The sequence below is a fragment of the Schistocerca serialis genome, chromosome 1 (assembly GCF_023864345.2).
Source record: "Schistocerca serialis cubense isolate TAMUIC-IGC-003099 chromosome 1, iqSchSeri2.2, whole genome shotgun sequence".
In the NCBI taxonomy this organism is placed as follows: domain Eukaryota; kingdom Metazoa; phylum Arthropoda; class Insecta; order Orthoptera; family Acrididae; genus Schistocerca; species Schistocerca serialis.
Window position 1 is genome coordinate 606197740 of NC_064638.1, and position 20393 is coordinate 606218132.

The following is a 20393-nucleotide window of genomic DNA, read 5'->3' on the forward strand; positions in this document are numbered from 1 at the left end:
GGCGTCATTAACGCACGTTATGCGTCCGTCACATGAAGTCCCGGGCTGTGACGTTCTTCGCACTTGTCGACAAGTTGATGTTTAAAGCGTCGCCAAACCCGAGGGAGACGTCGCAGGGCGCCACGCTTCTGCAGCGTTATAGAGGAAGGCTGTAGGCACTTTTGAACCACCTTTCAAACTTCTGCATCAAAATAGGAGACAATTACGGGGTTTCAAAAAAGTGACACTTTATTGCGCTGGCAGTTTATACAGAATGAAATTGCAGTCAATGCAGGAAGGCCCGCACAGGTTCGAATCTGCAGGGATAGGCAGGCAACTCACAACAAAAACCAATGTAGGGTTTTACGCGTAAGTAGGCAGAAAGATCTGTTATAGTATGATTGCACGATTGCAGAACAGTCACTAGAAGCAATCAAATTCGTTATTATCGGGGACAACGTTTAAAGAGCAGTTTCAAGTAGAGCGATTACATAAAACTAATAACAGGTTATAAAGCTGCCAGACGAAGATTCATTGAAAGAATTCTCAGAATCTGTAGTCCACCTGAAGGAGACCAATACCTGAATACTGCTCACCATTCTGGGATCCATACCAGAAGCGTAAATAAAAAAGATCCAAAGAAAAGCAGCACGTTTCGTCACACGTTCATTGAGTTTTCCAGCTTTGCGTCGACTGTTGAACCACACTGAGATATGAGTCAACATAAGTCGATTGCTCTGTCAGTTAATGGGTCAAACATAGGTTTGTGCGATTCTGCACTGCTGCACATTGGATTTTGCGATAATACTTGTCCGTTCACAATCTCAAAATTTTTCTTTCTGTCTTCTAGATTTTACGTTCCTGCTGCAAAGTGAGCGACAATCCAGCGCTAGGTGATGTAATTGCCGCCATCTGATGTCAGTGCGATGCGCTTGTAACATAGCTCGCGGAAAAAAGTAGGTATTTCAAAGCAGTAAAATAGCGACTTGTCGTCGCTTCTGGCCACAGCTTCCCTAACTTACCACAGTAACAATGTTCAGCACGTCCAGAATGGGCAATACAAAGTCCACTAGTGAGTTTTCTCTTATAATTTCTTGTGTTAAATCTGAACTTTCCTAGAGAAGAGTTATTTTACAACTTCATCTTCATTTATGCTCTCAAACATCCATTGTACTCCTGAAAGGGAATTTTGCTGTAACTCGGTTTTTGTAACTGTTCCTAAAGGCTTCTTCATCCGAGTGTCAGGAAAAGTGGTATCTTCCCTTTATTTTTAAAACCATGAATTGTCTTATGAGTTTTCTCATTGACAGTTACAGGAATTTTAAATTTTCTTCTTTAATCAGAAAAGCAACCCTTAAATATGTCTCGTATCCAGGGACTTTGTGTTAAAAGACGTATCTTGACTATCAATCTGTGTGGCTTTCTTTCTCGAATATTTCAGTTATTTATTACTAGTTCTCATTTGGTTCAGTGTCATGTTCCATGTGTCGTCTTTTCAGTGCTTTGTGTCTTACAGTTTATGGTCGTTGCGGTGAGCTTCGTAGCTGCAATTATGTTCATGATTCGTAATGGAAAATCTGGGAGAAAAATCAGCTGCGTCGTAGTTCAAACACATTACTTCAGCTCACTTAGCTCCTCGCTACCGATATACTTCCATCCAATACGGGGGACTCGTAGGCTACAATACGACTTCCAAGGATTTTATCCACAGATAAGCACAATCCAGTGCAGTATGAGCACATTCACACGACCACATCACATGCTGAACTTGTGCGTACGATGGTTCACCTTCGGTTGATTTCCTCCTGCAGATTGTGTCTTAAAGTCCCGGGTATAAAGCAGCCATACTTTCTCCAATGCGTATTGGAGAGAAGCGGATCCATGTTTGCTTACTAAGCGGAGTTCTGCATTGTAGGACCTGCTCTGACTCGTTTGTTGGTCCTGACAAGCTCATTAAGTGCTTACAGTGTTTTTTCAAAAGGAAAGTAATTAGTACTGTCGAAGGAAAATGTATCTGGAAGTACGCATCTGCTTCAAGAGAAACGTCCGACTCTGTAATTTATTCTAGGAATAAATAGTCCCATTTGGCCAGAACTGAAGAAAATAGTGTTTAAAAAACTTACCAAGTTACAATCCAGCCGAATTAGATGACTTGTACTTTGTACCAACACATGAATTCTGCATCCGGCCAACCACTGACAACACCGAGTGACCACTGTCGTAGAGACCACACTGAAGACGACTCATAGTATCCCTCGGTGCGATGACTACCTGCACCTCCTAAATTTTCCCCATTTTCCGTAAACTGTGGCTGTCGATAGGCCGCGATTTGAAAGGAAAAAGAGATAACGTTACTGTTCATATAAATCACTGAAACATCTGTTTGAGCTTCCAAGCGCTACCGTAGTGCTTAGAGACATCTAATATAGGAATGAAATCTTGAGTCGTTATATTACACAACCCATGTGAAACATGGTAGTAACGTAATTCCCAAAAACAGAACGTCCCTCCACTCTGTAAAAATTTGCGGGAGTAAGTTGACTGAATACAGTCCTCGTAGTAGGTGTCCATTAGAAACGCGGGTGGAAAGTTGGACCACAGATTTGGGGAACTCAGATATCCCCCCAAGAGAAGAGGGTGCTCCTGGTACAAAGGCTATTCAGTAATGAAAGAGACAAATGGCTATAAAACAAAAATCGTATATTAAATCAATATTGTTTTTGTGATTCTTCAGTTTCTCCCGGCGTATTTGTTGCTCGAACAGTCCAAGGGTATACTGCCGGTTCATAGTGTCCAACGGGCACAATATTTCGGCGATCAGACATGTCGCCATCGTCAGCGCAATATAGTTTTTGTCTATTTCACCATATAATTCCCACCACCTTCTATGCACTTGTCTCATGTATCTCGCAGATAGTTTTGTACTTTTTTTTGTCTTCTCTGCCGTTGGACCTGACGCCACCCAATGCTCCTTCCATCGAACAAGAAAGATAGAAAGACGATGGGGCAAAGAGGTCAGGGCCGTAAGAAGCATGAGGAAAGACCTCCCAAACTACTTAGCCAACAGTTTTAGCGTCATGGGCCGTGTGAGGTCGATCTTTGTCTTGGAGAAGAGGCATGCCTTCTCGGCCATTCCGAACATACCCTCTAAAACGCGAACTTGTCTTTGTTCCTAATCATACCAGCGTAGTATGGCTGTTGATAGTGTGTTACCCCTCCAAAAAACTACATAAAATCGGACAGTGGGCATTCCAAAAGATAGATATCATGACCTTACCAGCTGTTGATTAAAGGCTGCGTTTCAAATTTCTTACGGACAGGCGGGTAAGGGTGTCTCCATTGCATGCTTTTACGCTTGGACTCCGGTTCAGAATGATGTGTCGAAGCTGTCGTTTGCTAAATAAAAGTATTTTTGAGATCAGGGAAAATGCGAAATCTCTGTTCTGTATGATGAACGGTAAGCTCTCGGGGAACCCATCTTGGATTAGTCTTACGGTAGTTTAGTTAGTTTTCAATAACGAAATGAGTTTTACACCATCACTTACTCGACGTATTTCAGCAGTTTATTCAACCGTAGGCCCACCATCTCGGATAACCGAATCAATTCGGGCTTGCAATGCCGAGGTCAACGCTGCCACCAGATACGGGAACTGTGCTAGTCACTTACGCTTTCGGGGACATTTTTAAGCTTTTCCATTCACGCGTAAAAACTCGCACGTTACATGCAATATACGCTGTACTTTTTTGTTCATCGAGAGAATATTTCTCATTGTAGTACGCTTTCCGAAAGTATAAATCCGATCACAAAATGCTGTTCTTCAGAAGTACTTAATTTAAACAGACACACGATCGTAGCTAAATTTCCTAGCAAGAAAACAGAAGCAGCCAGAAAGGTGGGGGAAACGAAATTAAGCTTCACGGGATGAGACAGTATGGGAGTTATTTCAGTGATTACAGAACTGAGAAAAATTTGCAAACAGTATGGGAGTATGACATTGCATCCCCTCTGACCGAGAGCCATGTACTAATTCAGTTGAGAAGCTTGTCACAAAGCCACAGTATCCTCTCCCGAGGCAAGCTCACAACTGTTGTAACTGGTTCTTGATATCCCGGATACTGAAACCTGGACAGAGTTGAAGCCCGATCTCATGCCACTCATGTTCTATCGGAGACAGGACAGTGGATCTTGCTGGCAATGGGAGTACCTCAGCGTCACGCAGACAGTTCATAGAAGCACGTGTCATGTATAGACGATCATTACCCTGTTGACAAACGCAATCACGATGCTGTCGCAGCCGGCCGCTGTGGCTAAGCGGTTCTAGGCGCTTCAGTCTGGAAGCGCGCGATCGCTATAGTCGCAGGTTCGAATCCTGCCTCGGGCATGGATGTGTGTGATGTTCTTAGGTTAGTTAGGTTTGAGTAGTTCTAAGTTCTAGAGGGGACTGATGACCTCAGATGTTAAGTCCCATAGTGCTCAGAGCCATTTGAACCATTTCATGCTGTCACATGAGAGGTAACACGTGAGGATGCAGGCGACCGTGATGTGTCGCTGTACCGTCAGAGTTCCCACAGTCACAATCAGCCGTGACCTCAAGGCTTACCCCAAGCCTCTGCACAGCAGGACGCCAGGGGTAACACCGCTCTCCAAAACATTTCAAGAATGGGGCCTCTCCAGAGGTTGCTGCCATACGCGGCAGCGATGGTCATCCGGTGTCGGAACCGCGACTCGTTTCTGAACACAGTGCGACGCCGTTCATCACCAGTCCATGCTCCCCGGTCACGTCAACTCTGGAAACGCAGCCTTTTGTGTTCCCGAGTCCGACTGCCGCCAGTCTCCGGCCAGTTGTGCAGAATGACACAGGGAGTGCATTACACGTTCTTGCATTGCAGGTGCTGATGTGAAAAAGAAAGGATGCGCAATACAGCGATCCTCCCTTGTGGGTCGATTGGGACCTTGACTACAAGTATGTCTACCCTCGTACTCGCGAAGTCCAACATCGTATCACTGTCACATGCGATACGACCAGCCGGTCAAATGGAGTCCCCATTCAGACTGTGGCGCAAATAGCGTCGTCTCACACGAGTGTGCGTCATCTCCGTGTCCGTCACGGTGATCAGTGAACATCTGTCTCTGTCCACGTCCCCTTTGCATGCCCTACCAGGCCTGATAATAACACTAAAATGGTCGTCGTTCTACTCTAATCATTTACAGACACGCCGATGGTACGTACGTGCAGGAAGTTACATTGACTTTCGACCGTGTCTTTCAGGTGCCTCCCTGTTTTTGTCATGCAGTGTAAGACATTAGACATTCCGTTCACGTAAATATTAATCGAACAAATTACTAAAACGCTTCACAAAGTTGGCGACTAACATAAAAATTTCAATTCTGTATATTAGGTTTGCCTTCAGTATAAATGTTTATCTGCTCCTCGTAGTACGCTGAGGTGACCTTTGAACGGCAGTGGCACGCTGCAAGATCAGTATGTGGAAGTGATGCCTCCTTCTGGATGAGGCAGATGCTCTGTTTGTGTGTCTCCGTGTGAGGCGAGGTGCAAGATACGGGCCACTTGCTGCATTGCCGACTGCTGGATGAACCTTGCACACGAGAAGACTTTTTTAAAGTTAATAAAATGGCCATTCGTGCCACAATTTTCTGAAAAAACGGACAAGAAAAATTAACAAATAAATACTGAGCACTACATTCGAATAACGAAGTGAATTACAAGGTGCCTGAATCTGTTAAGGAGGTCTAGTCACCAAACCCTGGCGGCGTTAAACCGTCCTCATGAACTATAAGTAGGTAACTGTAAACTGCGATTCAGCTAACAACTTCTAAATATTCGTATTAAGTACCATAGATTAGGTGCGAAGATGATATTTTGCAAAATAACAATTATTTTTTAAATACTTAGGATATCCTTCTTTTAAAGACCTAAATATAAAAAATCGTTCATTCATTTACTTCAATAATCAACAGATAGCGCCCACTGTCATGTTTTTTATTACTTTTATTCCTATTTTGTTTCATAATACCATAAGTAATTACCACAAAACACGTAAGTCCAAAATCATTCCACTGTCTTCTAGATCATTCAAGACTGGTTTTTTTATGTTTTCTTTACAATAATTAGAGAATGAAACCAGACGAAGGTGTAAGCTACCACATGGCTCTTCCTGTTACGTCTGTGAGTATTATGTTGGGCCTAAAGATATTAAACATAACATTGTATTAGACACAATCTTTTTGCTGCGTATAAAGCTTTCTTTGGAATGCCGGTTGCAGATGTGAATGTTTCTTGGGCTCCTTGTGCCTTACGGAAGTTGTAGGTCTACATTGGAAAGGTGGCTTCGTGAGATAAGAAAGAGTATATCTTTTGCAGTTCCTTGTAGGTTCAAAACATGTTCTAATGTGTGTGAAATCTTATGGGTCTTAACTGTTAAGGTCATCAATCCCTAAGCTTACACACTACTTAACCTAAATTATCCTAAGGGCAAACACACACACCCATGCCCGAGGGAGGACTCGAACTTCCGCCGCCTCGTATGTTGATGGAGCTCACAGACCATTATAATGGTAACTGTTTTTGTATTGTAAACATATGCATATCAGATTGAGATTAATTAAACAGTTCATTAAAGATGTGGCAACTGATTCCGCTTCTCTTCACTTTCTGATACAAATCTTTTGCCCCAAACCATGCTGCAGATATGGAAAGTGGAATTTTTTCGTGGTTTTCAAATTCGGCTCATGTTACAATCAATCAGTCAAAAGATATATAGCAAGCAGTGACTCCAGCAGAACGTAATGAATGCGAGTCATTCAGAATGTTGGTGAATGGGTTTCTAGGTAAGAGAATAAGTGAGAATGTCAATTAAAATGCACTACTTGCATTCACATAGTGATTTCTGTAGGCAAGACTTAGGAAACCTGGTAAACGATTTCACTGCGGCATTGACACTATGGAAGAAAGAAGCCAAAGAAAGTGAGATGCATCTATGACAGAGGACTACATCTGGGTCTCAGTGCCTGAAATGAAGGCAGTACTACACAAGTGAAGAAGCCGTTCTGATGTTCATTTTTCAATTAATTTCTTCCCAATCTGTTACGTGATATAAGAGGTGCTGTGTTTGTAAATATTAATTTTTCTATATTAATCTAGTTCTTATATACAATAGCTACTTACGTTAGTCTAGTTTTAGTAAAAGTTAATATTTTGAAATACGACTAAAACATTGAAATTAGATAAAAAGTAATTTTACATGCTATGTCAGTGTGGACAAGTCATATATAAACATCAAAAAATTATGATAAACAAAAACTTGGTTTTGCTACCCTGTATTATCACCATAATAAGGAAATGTACAGGAATAACTATATATTACAACAGTACGAACACTCTTAGCCGCTAAATGACAATTAACATGAAAATAAATTTTAAAAGTGTTAATTATACAATACATTGAGGTGCCAGTATAGTTCGTTCCCACTCTTGTTAAGACCATGTCACTGAGTGAATAGAGACTTTTCCGAGGTGTACTGCTGATGAAAAGCTCACGAGTTTCTAGGCGAGTGGCAGCGTTAAAATATCACCACGTTCCGATGAGTGTCATACTCATCTCCTGGCCAGGTGACTAGGATTCATCAGATGCTTTTGTACATAACAAACTTCGAAACGTCGCGGTATCTTCAAATTGTTACCCGGCTGGAAAACTGAGAGCTTTCCCGTCAGCATGTGACCCTGTTGTGATATATCTATTGCTGTTGATATTAATCGTACAACTCTTTCTCTGCTGTAATTAAAACCACATGCTTTACGATTTTTTTCTGTCGCTTGCTCTGGTTTTCACGCACTACTCATTTAAAAGCTGGAATTTACCGTTACAGGTGCAGATTACGGCCCGTCGCAGCTGCCAGTCATACGAAAGGACTCGCGGACTGAAACTACTGATTTCCTACTGTATACCGTCCCTGAAACTTGGCCAGTCCTTTACAAAGAAGCTTTGTCACCCAGAATTAGGTTTCGCGGGGTAAGATGGTACTGCTATACTACCGCACATTGAAGTAAAACCATTTCATAATTTGCTGCTAAGCGACCTCTCAACTGTCGCTTTCATTGTTTCAGATTCCCCTGGTGCTAACGATAACTGCTTGCAAGGACATACGACAATGTTGACTGGAGCAATTTCGTCGTTATGGTAAGCTAGCGGAGTCCGAAGCGCCGCCGGCTGCAGGATGTGAACCGATACAAAAAATACAAACCGTGCCAATTTACATTCCCTGATCTCAGTGCAGAGAGTACGGCAGACTGCTTACTACTCCTCATCTACTAAAGGCGCGTTGCTGCGTCTGCTCTGTGACTGCTTATCGGAGCTGAAGCTCCGCTGTGTGACAAAGTGTGAAAGTAGAACGTTCAGAGTAACTCATAGTGAAAAGAAAGTGAACGTCGTACCATATTTTCCCTAGTCATCCTATCGTTGAGAGACCAGCGCTCAGACGTGTAGAAACCCATATCTGTGACTTCTCTGGTTTACCTTGCGTAAGTTCCACAAAAAAAGAAAGTCACCATCGCTGCATCATTGAATAAAATTTTATTCAATTAATCGAATAGACATTGATGAGTTTCGGCGCTGTGATTCTCTACATTGATTTGAAATGAACTGTAAGGTGAACTGAAATATACTCAAGTCAATCTTATGTGGCTCATCTGCTGTCGAAGCATTAGACTATTAATGGTTTTGTTCGATTCAGGCTTGAGACTTTAAATTCAAAATACATGATTTGTTATTACCCGCCGATTCCGTCAGGATTATTTTGAGAACAAACATAACTATATGAGTTCACATTTCGTCAAAATATTATAATTTGACACAAGAAAGCTCTCTACGAGGAAAGACAGGGAGAATCATTTTGTGTTCAAGAATCTTGTAACAAGATTTAAAATAAATCATTTTGTACAAAATTTCAGTTTGTCTTCACCAGCATTTCTTTCTGTACCTGCTTAGCTCTTATTTAGCGTATCAGCGAAAACAAAAACATAGCCAGCTGTAATTAAGTAATTTACTTCTTCATTATTATGACGCGGATACAGGTAAGACGTTTGTGTAGTTATGGTTCATGAATCCTATTCTAAAGATCCCTTTTCGTCCCCAGCATCTGTTACAAACTGGAGAAAGATCTACAGTCTGTGAAACAAACACATTAAGGGTATGATCAACGACCTAGAGATAAAAAGTGCAACACAGATCAATGAACTAGACTTCGTACTGTAAATGCGCGCGCTGATGACCGCATAGTTGAGCGCCCCAGAAACGAATCATCATCATCATCACCATCATTATCATCATCATCTACTGTAAATTCAGAGTTATGTGTGACAGGACAAACTGAAATAAAACGAGAGTGAAATAAGACTTACAAATAGGCTGATATAAGATATAACCATTTAGCCGTTGGTACTGGACAGTTTCGAAAGGAAATGTTAGCTGCAAATTACTTTAAAAAATGCAAGCCAGCCACTTTTTTGTATAGCTTTATTTTATGTCAAGACATGTTTCGTGGTTTCACCTGTCTGCGGCGTGTGTCATGAGTTTATGCCTTGTCAGTATAACATTTTTATTGACTGCTTTTTGAATGTTGCAGTTGTTTTCCTTCTGTAATTTTTGGCCCGTTCTTATGTCAGATGAAATGGATAAAAGCCCAGAAATAAAGTAATTCTGTACAAAAAAAATGGACTGGCTGTTGTTTCTCTTCAAGTAATTCAATCCATAGCCACAGAGCTCAACTACCATTAATGTGGATACATTAATATTATCCACAAACCGGTGAGTTATAAGAAAAGGAGAATCAATATTCTCAGAAGTGTGACGAAACCAACATCTGCTATCATTACACAGCATGTTAATAGTTTGTATTAATAAGTTCATTCTAAATTATAGATAAGTATTTATTTCACACAGCAGTGTAGGTAGATTATAGCGACGTCACCTCTAATAAAATTTATGTTGTCACAGTGCTGAACTTGGGTTGTATGTGGTTACACAAAATATCAAAGTCAAATTAACAACCTACCAGCTCAGATACATAGACTGTGATGAAAAAATCACATTTGAGATGACTGGCAGGACATTTAACACAAGATGTAAAGAGCACATCAGCGCATTGCTGTAAAAACCATTCATCAATTGCAGAACACTATAAACAGCAATAATATAGGCCAGGCACTACAGAAAAAGATAGGAACATTACAAAAATCGTTTCCAAGGAAACGTCTGTATGCGAAAAGCATTTGTACACAATAAATAATTGTTCAACGACCAAATAAATATTGGAAACCCGACACTGTATAAAATAAGTGGCAGAATCCCATAGGAAAGAAAATGCATTTCCTTTCCCATCCCTGACTCTCTCTTACCACCCCCCCCCCCCCCCCGTCACCCTCATGTACCCTATTAATTTCACTTTTCGCTCTTCACTCTTTCCTTCCAACTCACCCTCCATCCCACTACTTTGCATTCTTTGGCTAACAGCTAAGGATGGCAGTGAATGCTGTCCTCCTACGAAATGTCACCTCGCTGGTGAGACAAAGGCCGACGTGTCCCTGAGTGGGATGACTGAAGCTGAAAGACAATGAACTGTGGTCGTCAGCTGTGGCATTCCTTCTTTCAGTGACTGAGATGAAGGAAAGGAATTGCAACGTGACGTCTAATACGGCACTGCCCGATAACATTAAGGTTTAGGAGAGCACAAGTTAAACAGACGGAGCTACTACTAAGCACACCGTACACATACAGTAACAGAAGAACATGAAGTTTACGTATCACTGAAAGGTGACTCCAGCTCTGGATATTGTTCTCCTTGAATCGTGTTGACAGGTGAATCAGCAGTAATGAGAGGTATGTAACATACAAAAAAAGATGAAGAAGTTTGAATTGGACAAGTATTACAATGTTGTGCGAAAATTTTAGTTCTATCCGACAATTTTATTTCGATAATTATCTTTTCTACACGAGTTGGTAATGACTGTAGGACCCTAACCAGCAGTGTTTTCTTTGCTGAAGCTTAAAGCAAACAGTAACATAGGCCCTTTCTGATAGTTACAGTTAGTTAGGATAAATAAGACAGTGTTTTACAATATAGAAACTTCACAGTGGAAAACAGAATAATTATGACTTCAGGACACACGGTTTTAAGAATAGTTTATAAGAGATGACCTGGGATAAAATTTATAATGTACCAACTGATAACAAAATTTAATATATTTCTTGATAAATTGTATCATAATTTGAAAACTGCTTTCTGCAAAAGCTAGTTAGAAGCAACATTAAAGAGCCACGCAAAAAACCATGGATCACTAAAGGGGTTAAAGGAATACGGAAATGTAACAGTTGGAAACAACAAGTAAAAATTCTGCAGTAGATGAATGCTACAAAAACTACTCAAAACTAGTAAGAAAAGTTATTAGACAATAAAGAAATATGTATATTATTTCAGAAATCACCAAGTCTGACAACAGAGTAAAGTCTATAAGTCTATATGGAATCTAGTGAAATTAGAGACAAGACAACAGGCAACAGAACAGAATATCACTGCTGATTTTAATGAAAGGCTTACACATGATCAGTCACAGCAGCAAAATGTTTAACAGACATTTTTTAAATATAATAGAAAACATAGGAACAAACAAAAATAGGAAAATCAAAGCTGTATGTTGAAAAAACACCTCAAATAAGATTCGATGATACAGATGTCTCACACAATTCTTCTTCTTAAATTAAAAAAAATTATATATTTACTCCAAAATAAATATCCATTTGGATTTGATGGTGTTTCCAACATAGTGCTAAAGACTTGTTCCCATATAATAAGCGCTCTCTTTTCTGAAGAATGTACTGCACCACTAGCTCATGGCTGTTGTTCAGATAGACTGAAACATGCCATTCTCAAACCGCTATATAAGAAAGGTGATAGAAGAGATGGTACTAATTGCTGACTCATTTCACTATTGACCTCATTTTCCAAAATTTTTCAGAAGGTGCTGTATTCTAGAATAGAATCCCACCTGAGCAACAATAATACATCAGTCAGGGGTTACGTCTTAGGTCTGCTCCGACTGGCTGACTACTGCCTACAAAGCAGTACGAGGAGCGATCTGTGATCGTGGTCAGCGTGTTACCAATCCCTCTAGCCGTTACTGCCGGTAGATGAATGCTGATCATGCTACTGACACTTTACTCTAGTAGAGTCCCATCTGGCCTTAAAAGGCTGAGTGGACCCCATTCCAGACATTCCTAGCTCGAAATGATCTGAGGAGGTACTGGGAATCGAACAAAGATCCTTCCCCACCGACGGCAGTGAGCAACAATAATATCCTCAGGAAATCACAGTTTGGATTTAAGAAGAGTTGAGCAACTGTAAATGCTATTTACCCACCCGCTCATCAAATTTTACAAGCATTAAATAACAAAATAGCAGCTACTGATATTTTTTGTGACTTTGAGATGTGGTAGTGACATGCTTTTTTCCTGTCCACGCACATTCCCAAACCTAAATTACGTACTCTCTTGAGTTGAGGAAAAGTGTAACTTGTTTTCTAACAAAAAAAATGGTTCAAATGGTTCAGATGGCTCTGAGCACTATGGGACTTAACATCTATGGTCATCAGGCCTCTAAAACTTAGAACTACTTAAACCTAACTAACCTAAGGACATCACACAACACCCAGTCATCACGAGGCAGAGAAAATCCCTGACCCCGCCGGGAATCGAACCCGGGAACCCGGGCGTGGGAAGCGAGAACGTTACGTTTGCAATTTGCTGATGGAACCCGCATTTAAATCTGACTTTTCGTTAAAGAGTTATGTGAATTTTAATCGAATAATGCACCAGAATTCAAGCAGGCGAGAAGCAGCTGTGTTCGACCATTGGCAAGCGAGTTATTTTGGCACGCCTGCTCGAGACGAAAGTCCGCTGATTAGGCGGAAGCAAGACCCCATAGAGGGGTGTAAATGCGGCTTCTCGAATGGTCTAGAACTCCATCTTACTGTGTATATACTCAGTGTTGTAGTAGATAATCGTCGATGGCCATCTGGTCGTGACTGTATGTTGAAATTTAATGGTAATGGAGAATCTTGTTGGTCGAAATGCTAAGCAGTGCCAGAACTACTCCGGTATTCTTCTTAAAGTCCTCTGTGGCAGCCTTTTCTTCTGATATTCTACTACAGTTGCTAGTTCGTCAGAGTACCGTTGGAAAGACATTTCTTTGAATTGGTGACTTCTGTGAAAGCTTCGTGAATTCTGCTGTAATGCACATTTATCTTTGATTGGAAATTGTTTCTAATGTACACCAACGTAACTGAAGGACGCACGGCCTCGACAATACAGTTTGTTTTTATCAGATACATTGGATACTTATTTGTTGGTGAACCAACTTCATCCTAGGTCCACAAATTAATTCAAAGATTGTGTATGTACCAGTTGAAGTGCAATGTCAGAACGAATGCAGTCCAGCAATGTAGGTGAGATTTAACAGGTTGCAATGTCGTAGACACCGATCGAGTTGCAGAAACCATCAGATGGGTCCACTGTAGCCCTGTGTTGTGCAAACCTGTTATTCTTCCTGTTTCAGCTGCAAAGAGTTGTTTTCTGCAGAGACATGACATGTTCTTCTCTTTCTCACTTATCCTGTAAAAATCGATGCATGAACATTAATGGCCGAGGTGAAGTATGTTACAAGCTATATAAGGTAGTTGACTGGGCGAATCACAATATTCTCCTAGATAGGCTAAAGTTTGGTGGAATTGATGACATAGGAACCAACGGATGTCATCTCTTACCAAAAAAATGCAGAAAGTTGTACCAATGTAAACAGGGGACAATTCTTCCACGTGGGGAAAATCACTTGAGGGGTTCCACAAGAAGACCACTATTGTTTCTCATATATGTGAATGACCGTCCATCTAACGTAGAATTAGTTTTTTAGCGGAATATACTAGTATTATAATCAATCCAAACATACATACAACAACAGAAAATTTTTTAAATAATGTCCTAAAAAGTATTATTCAAGGGTTTTCTGCAAATGGTCTCACTAAATTTCTGAAACACACGATGTACCAATTCCAGTTCTGCACTTCTAGAGATACTATGTGTAACCCATGGTGAGGAAATAATAACTAGTGTCGAAACTTAAAAATTATTAGTTGCTCATATTGATGTATACATAAGCTGGAAAAACATTTTGGAACTCCCAAATCAACATAGATCAGCCAAATTTGCACTTAGAATTATTCTAAATCTTAGTGGGAGGCAGATCAGCAGAACAAGTCGACATATTTTTCATGTTCTCATTCAGTTATATGGAATAATGTTCTGGCGTATATCATGTTTAAGAAAGTAAATTCCATTGTTCATAAACGTCCTGCATGAATTATATGTGTTGCTGCTTACCCACATCTTGTAGACATCAATTTAGGGAGTTAGGGATTTTGAGTATTGCTTCACAGTATATGTATTCCCTCATGAAGTTTGTTGCAAATAATCGAATTCAGGTCAAAAGGAACATTGATGTACATAATTACAATACCAGAAGAAAACGAGATCCGTTACTTCACAGCAAGGTTGGCTTTAATAGAAAAATGGATGCACAGTCCTGCCACCATACTTTTTGGTCATTTCCTCAATGGTATAAAATGTCTGACAGACATTTAAGTTAAATTTGATAACAAATTGAAAAAGTTTCCTTTTGACATCTCCTGTTATTTCATAAAAAAATTTTATTTTTCCATTTTTGTAGTCTGTTAATTGTAATTGATAGGAATTACTAACTCACATCTATATTTACAAAAAAAGATATGTATGTGGTCAGCATGAAGTCTTATTTACATGTGAATGTATAATGTGAATGTAAAATGACTTGCAGATCATTATGATTAATCATGTATATGATCTCTGGAACATGAAACTAATCAACTTACAAAGAAGAAGCAAACACACATCAATTCAATTACAACTCTGCTCCTCACTGTCCAGAATGTTCCCCACTTTGATGTTACAACTGTGCACAAGAAGATTGAATCTACAGGAACTTGATAAATTAATAGTACATTGTTACATGCAGAAGCATTATACTGCAGTGAGCTGAGCAACTGTACAACATAAAAGGAGCTGACGTCTTATGTGATCATTTCGAATTTATTATAAAAGTTTCCTTTCTGAAGTGAATTAACCAACTATGTAAAGGTGATGTTGAAGTACCATGATTCATTCATGTGTGAATTGCATGTACATAAAATTTACAACCATGAAGAATCAACACTGAGTGGAGTTCAGACTAGTGCTTACTAAGAGCATTTATATGTCTGTCTCTTTGTCTGATGCTTCATAATTTGAAATTTAAGTACTTTTCAAATAATCAATAGTCCATTCATACAGTATATAAGTTTTCATAACAACTCTAACAAACAACATGTCAAGACTTTTAACAATGAGAGCAAACAGTAACAAATCGTTCCACAATATTTAGCAGTCACTATTGAATACAAAGAATTTATGAAAGTTTAATTTCACTTTAAATAGTCTTTAGTAATGCAGAATTGGAAACTACAAGTCTGAGTTGTGTACACTGTCTGTGTGACATGCATGTGGCACATTTTTCAGGAAGAACAGTTTGATACAGCAGCAACAGAGAGCAGAGTGAGTGTGCTGCACCTGATTAGCAGTGACTGGCACACTATGCTCACAGTTAGCAGTTCCACAGTCTGGAGCAGCCAGCAGCCATTACAGTGGGATTTCTGTGTTGATTGCTCACACACAACCTCTACAGACAGGCAGCAGACATGGTCTATATGAAATCTAATTGGAGTTTATCTTATCAGAGTCTGGTGTGTACTGTTTATATCAGATAACATTTATTGTGCAGAGGATTTTTATTTTCAGTTTATACAATGACTGTCTTAGGTGAATATCAATTTACAAATTTAATTTAATAGGCGAATTTCAATGTACATACTGAATTTAATTGGTTTATGAGCAGCTGATATAAAAGAAACATACATCATTTACTATTACTTCCTTCTTAATTACTGTAATTACCTCTTCTTGATTTTTAATAACTATCTGTGAGGAAATTGATGTCCATGGCTTTCATGGCAGAAAAGGAAGTATTAGAAAGGTTTATCCAGTAAAATGTACCAAACATTTTCTCAAATGGTTGATAGATTTTTCTTCAAACAGGTGATAGATTTTATAACACAGATGAAAGACTGCTTGATGTGAGCTCACATTTTAATGGGAAAATGGTCAAACTAAAAAAAAGAAGGAAATTACGATTTCTCTATATACTAGATTCATTTGCTCATCCAGATATAGTAGAAGAAAAGTTAGAAAGCAACTTACCATTAGTTTGCCACAAGATATTCCAGTGAATATAGTGCAAATACTATAAAAAGAAATAACAGGAACACATGGTAAGTTAGAACAAGCCATAACTAAGAATACAGAAATGCTTTCAATCTTTAGATATGAAATGAAACCACAATTGGGTAGTGAACAAACTAATTAAACCATAGATTTGAAAGAAGATAAATCACTCTCTTGTGTTACTACTGTACATACATAATGATGTACATTACATAATGATGGAGACAAAAGAATGCCACACTTTATTCACATGTCAGCAGTTACCAAAGCTTTGAATATGTCATACATGATACAAGCAAACAATTGCAAGATTTATGTTTTGGTCCAAATAAGTGTGTGCTATATATGAATAAAGCGTATTACTTTAACAGTATGTTCAGAATTTTCAAGAAAATACTGGGACCCTCTAGCACATCAGCAAGTGAAACAAATCATTTCAGGTATACATAGTTCATGTATGATGATACTAAAAGGCACTGTGAATCTTTTGGTTGTAGATGTTTTCGGTCCATTGCATCATGATCCAGGAGAATTAGCAGAGATATTTTCATATTAGATACGTAAATACTGACAGCAAATCTTACAGAACGTGCCATAGAAATACTTACTGAAAATATTACATAATGTGACATAGAAGTACAAACAACAAAGATTAAGAAATGTTTAATCAATGAGGGACACAAACGAAAGAATAAACTAGAACATGGGACTCAGTTTCAAAGTCAGCTCAAAAATTTGGGCTTTAAAGTACTTTCAAATACAGAGATATGTAAACAGGCAGAATACAGCACTGCGGTCGGCAACGCCTACGTAAGACAACAAGTGTCTGGTGCAGTTGTTAGATCGGTTACTGCTGATACAATGGGAGGTTGTCAAGATTTAAGTGAGTTTGAACGCGGTGTTATAGTCTGTGCATGAGCGATGGGCCACAGCACCTCCGAGGTAACAATGAGATAGCGACTTTCCCATACGACCATTTCAAGCCAAATTCATCTTCACCTGTCTTGACACCCTTGCCCAAGCCTCTCCTCCCTCCGCCTTCACCTTCCTGCCTCTCCATCCTGGTGTGACGACAGTATCACCTTCTCTATCAAAACATCTGCTCCTTCCCCACTAACAAGCCTTATAAATGCATACCCTGTCCCAGCACCAAGTTGATGTTTCATCCTCAATGAAATCTTCCTCCAACCTCACTATGTTGTCTGCACCTATGTCTATGTCCTTCACTGAACTGATAATCCCCATGATTTAGCGCAAGATGACTACTGGCCACCTTAAGAATATCCCTGTCTGGCCACAATTCCTGCTCAATGATCCCACCAAACACCTTAAAATCAGCATCTTTTGCCCCACCCTCATGATCACCTGCGCCACCATCTATGTCCACCCTGCTGCTCCCATCCCCTATGGCCTCCTCTCCCATATTGACCACATCCATAGCCACTACCATGCTACACTCCAGCAGTGGTATCAGTTTCTTTCCACCCTCCAATGTCACCTTGTCCCCCTCCCTCAGCATACATATCCAAAAAGTAACCACACCCCCTCCAAATGTTGTCCTCACTTCTCTTAACTCCTTAGGTTACGACTGCAGAGGTCTTTGATCCCACTGGCAGCGACCATCTCCCCATTCTTCTCACCATCTTCTTTGCCCCTCGCTCGTCTGGCTCTCTGGCTTTTTGCCCCTCCCAAAGTCATACACACCTACCCCCCACCACACCAACTGAAATTCCTGCTGGGAATCTATCGCCACCCACGGTTGAAGGCCACCCCCCTCACCTACCACCCTCCTGATGACATCGCTCATGTTTCGTATTTCCCCAGAAGACTATCTCTGACACTGTAGAGGCCCACATTCCCATCAAATCTATCCACCTCCACCATTGTACCCTTCCTCCAGAGTTCATCTTCTCTCTGAATCGTGCTGGCTCTACTGTTCCTTCCTCCACATTCATGACCAGGACACACTCCTCCTCCACCAGCAACTACAACGACATATTCCGAACCTTCTGCTGGAACTGTTGCCAAAGATGCACATGAATCAATGCCACCCTCCCTCTCAACTCCTCCAAGTACTGGTCCGCCATCCACCACCTTACTAGTAGCCATCCTGCTTCATATTACCCGCTCCTCGATAACAACTGCCCCTTCCCTGAGAACCTCAGTAAAGCTAACCATTTTGCTCTCATCTCGCCAAAATCTTCTCCATATCAGATGATCCTCACTTTTATTACTCCCTCTTCCCCAGCATCCTTGACTTCACTAATATTACTATCCCACCATTTGCTCCAAGCTCCCCTACTTGGACCAGTTCCTGCCCTCAGAATTAAACATTCCTATTACAGCACATAACAACCTCTTTCTCTGCTCCAAACGCAACACAACCTCTGGTCACCATTGCATCACCTACTACCACCTCAAAGAATTTCCTTCCTCCTTCCTTGCCACCCTTGCCACCATGTACAACACCATCCTCTCCCCTAGCTTTTCGCCTGACCTGTGGAGGACCTTCCACATCCTTTTGTTCTTTAAACCAACAAACCCCCTTCCGACACATCATCCTATGGTCCCATGTGCCTCACCCCTGTATGCAGTAAGGTCTTTGAGTTTATCCTCTCCTATCATATCCATCACCACCTAACTCAACAACATACTCTCCCTTTTACCCAGTGTGGTTTCCATCCTCCTTCCTCTCCAACGACCAGCTCCTTAACCTTACCCATCTCCTCTCCCTTCAACGTAACTCCTGTCACTCTGCTATTTTCATTTCCCTTGACCTTCAGAATGCATACGACCATGTATGGCACTCTGGGCTCATTTTCAAGTTCCTTACTAACTTTGTTCATCTAATTGCATCATTCCTCACCCACCATCCTTCCTATGTCACCATCCATACTACTAATTCCTGTACCTTCTACCCTCCTGCAGGTGTGCCCCAAGGCTCTGTTCTTGCTCCTCTCCTTCATCTCCTGTACACCCTTGATATGCCCAAAGCACCCCCACCTGTCCATCTCCTTAAATATGCTGAAGATACAACCTTTCTTGCCGTCTATCCTACCCTCAACGGTCCTAGTGCACCCTTCGAACACTCCTAGATGAGTTTACCGGTTGGAACAACCAGTGGCTCCTTCAGAGCAGTCCTCCATAAAAAACACAGGCAATCATCATGAGGTGTACTACACCCTCATTCCAGCTCCATAATTTCTACCTCACCATCTATGATCGTCCTATCCTACTTATTCCCACCTTGAAACACCTCAGCTTCACTCTTGACTGTCACCTCACCTGGACGCCACATCTCTATACCATCCTATGTAAAGCCGATAGTTGACTCTGTCTACTGAAACTCCTGGCTAGCTGGACATGGGGATTCCACCATCCTTCACCTACAAATCCTTTATCTGTCCTATCCTTCGGTAAAGCTGTGTTGCCTGGATCTCTGCTCCTCCCAAATTCTATAAAGCCCTCCAAATTCTTCAATGCCATGTACTCTGCCTCGATTTCCATACCCACCTCCCATCCCCCATGAGGATTCTCTATGACCTCAGCCCTTTCCCACATCTCTTTCTTTTCTTTGAACACATATGTATCCTTTACACCATCTGCAGACTCGATCCCTTTCGCCCCCTGTTGTCTCCTTTCCTCTTCACTACCCACCTGCTGCCGCGCCTCTACCGATGTGTCCCACCCTCTGCATCTCCAAACTCTCCATCTCCGCTCCCAAGGAAACTTTTCACATCGCGCCATTCTGGATGATGAGATTCGCTCCAATATTTATCCTTCTATCCAACTCTGACGCTCCTTTTCCTCTCCCCCTCTCTCTAGAGTTCTTTCTCCCTCCCCCTTTGCTATTTCCTCCCTCCCACCCCCTTGTCCTCCTCGATTCTCCTTTCCCGGTTTTTGCACTCCTTACTGGATTGGTCCCTTTCCCATCCTCCCTGTCTCCTGTTCCTTAATGTGCTACCTGCTCCCTCCCCTTCCGCTCCTTCCTTTCC

General features: G+C 40.9%; 1 protein-coding gene across 1 annotated transcript in view; it reads left to right on the forward strand.

Annotated features, from left to right (window-relative positions):
* LOC126418866 (uncharacterized) overlaps window positions 1-8005 on the forward strand; it is a gene marked incomplete at its 5' end in the record, with an annotated part of 87484 nt that extends 79479 nt beyond the window's left edge. The window contains one exon of the mRNA XM_050085903.1: window positions 7868-8005. The remainder of the gene's footprint in view (window positions 1-7867) is intronic.
* Between the last annotated feature and the right edge of the window lie 12388 nt (window positions 8006-20393).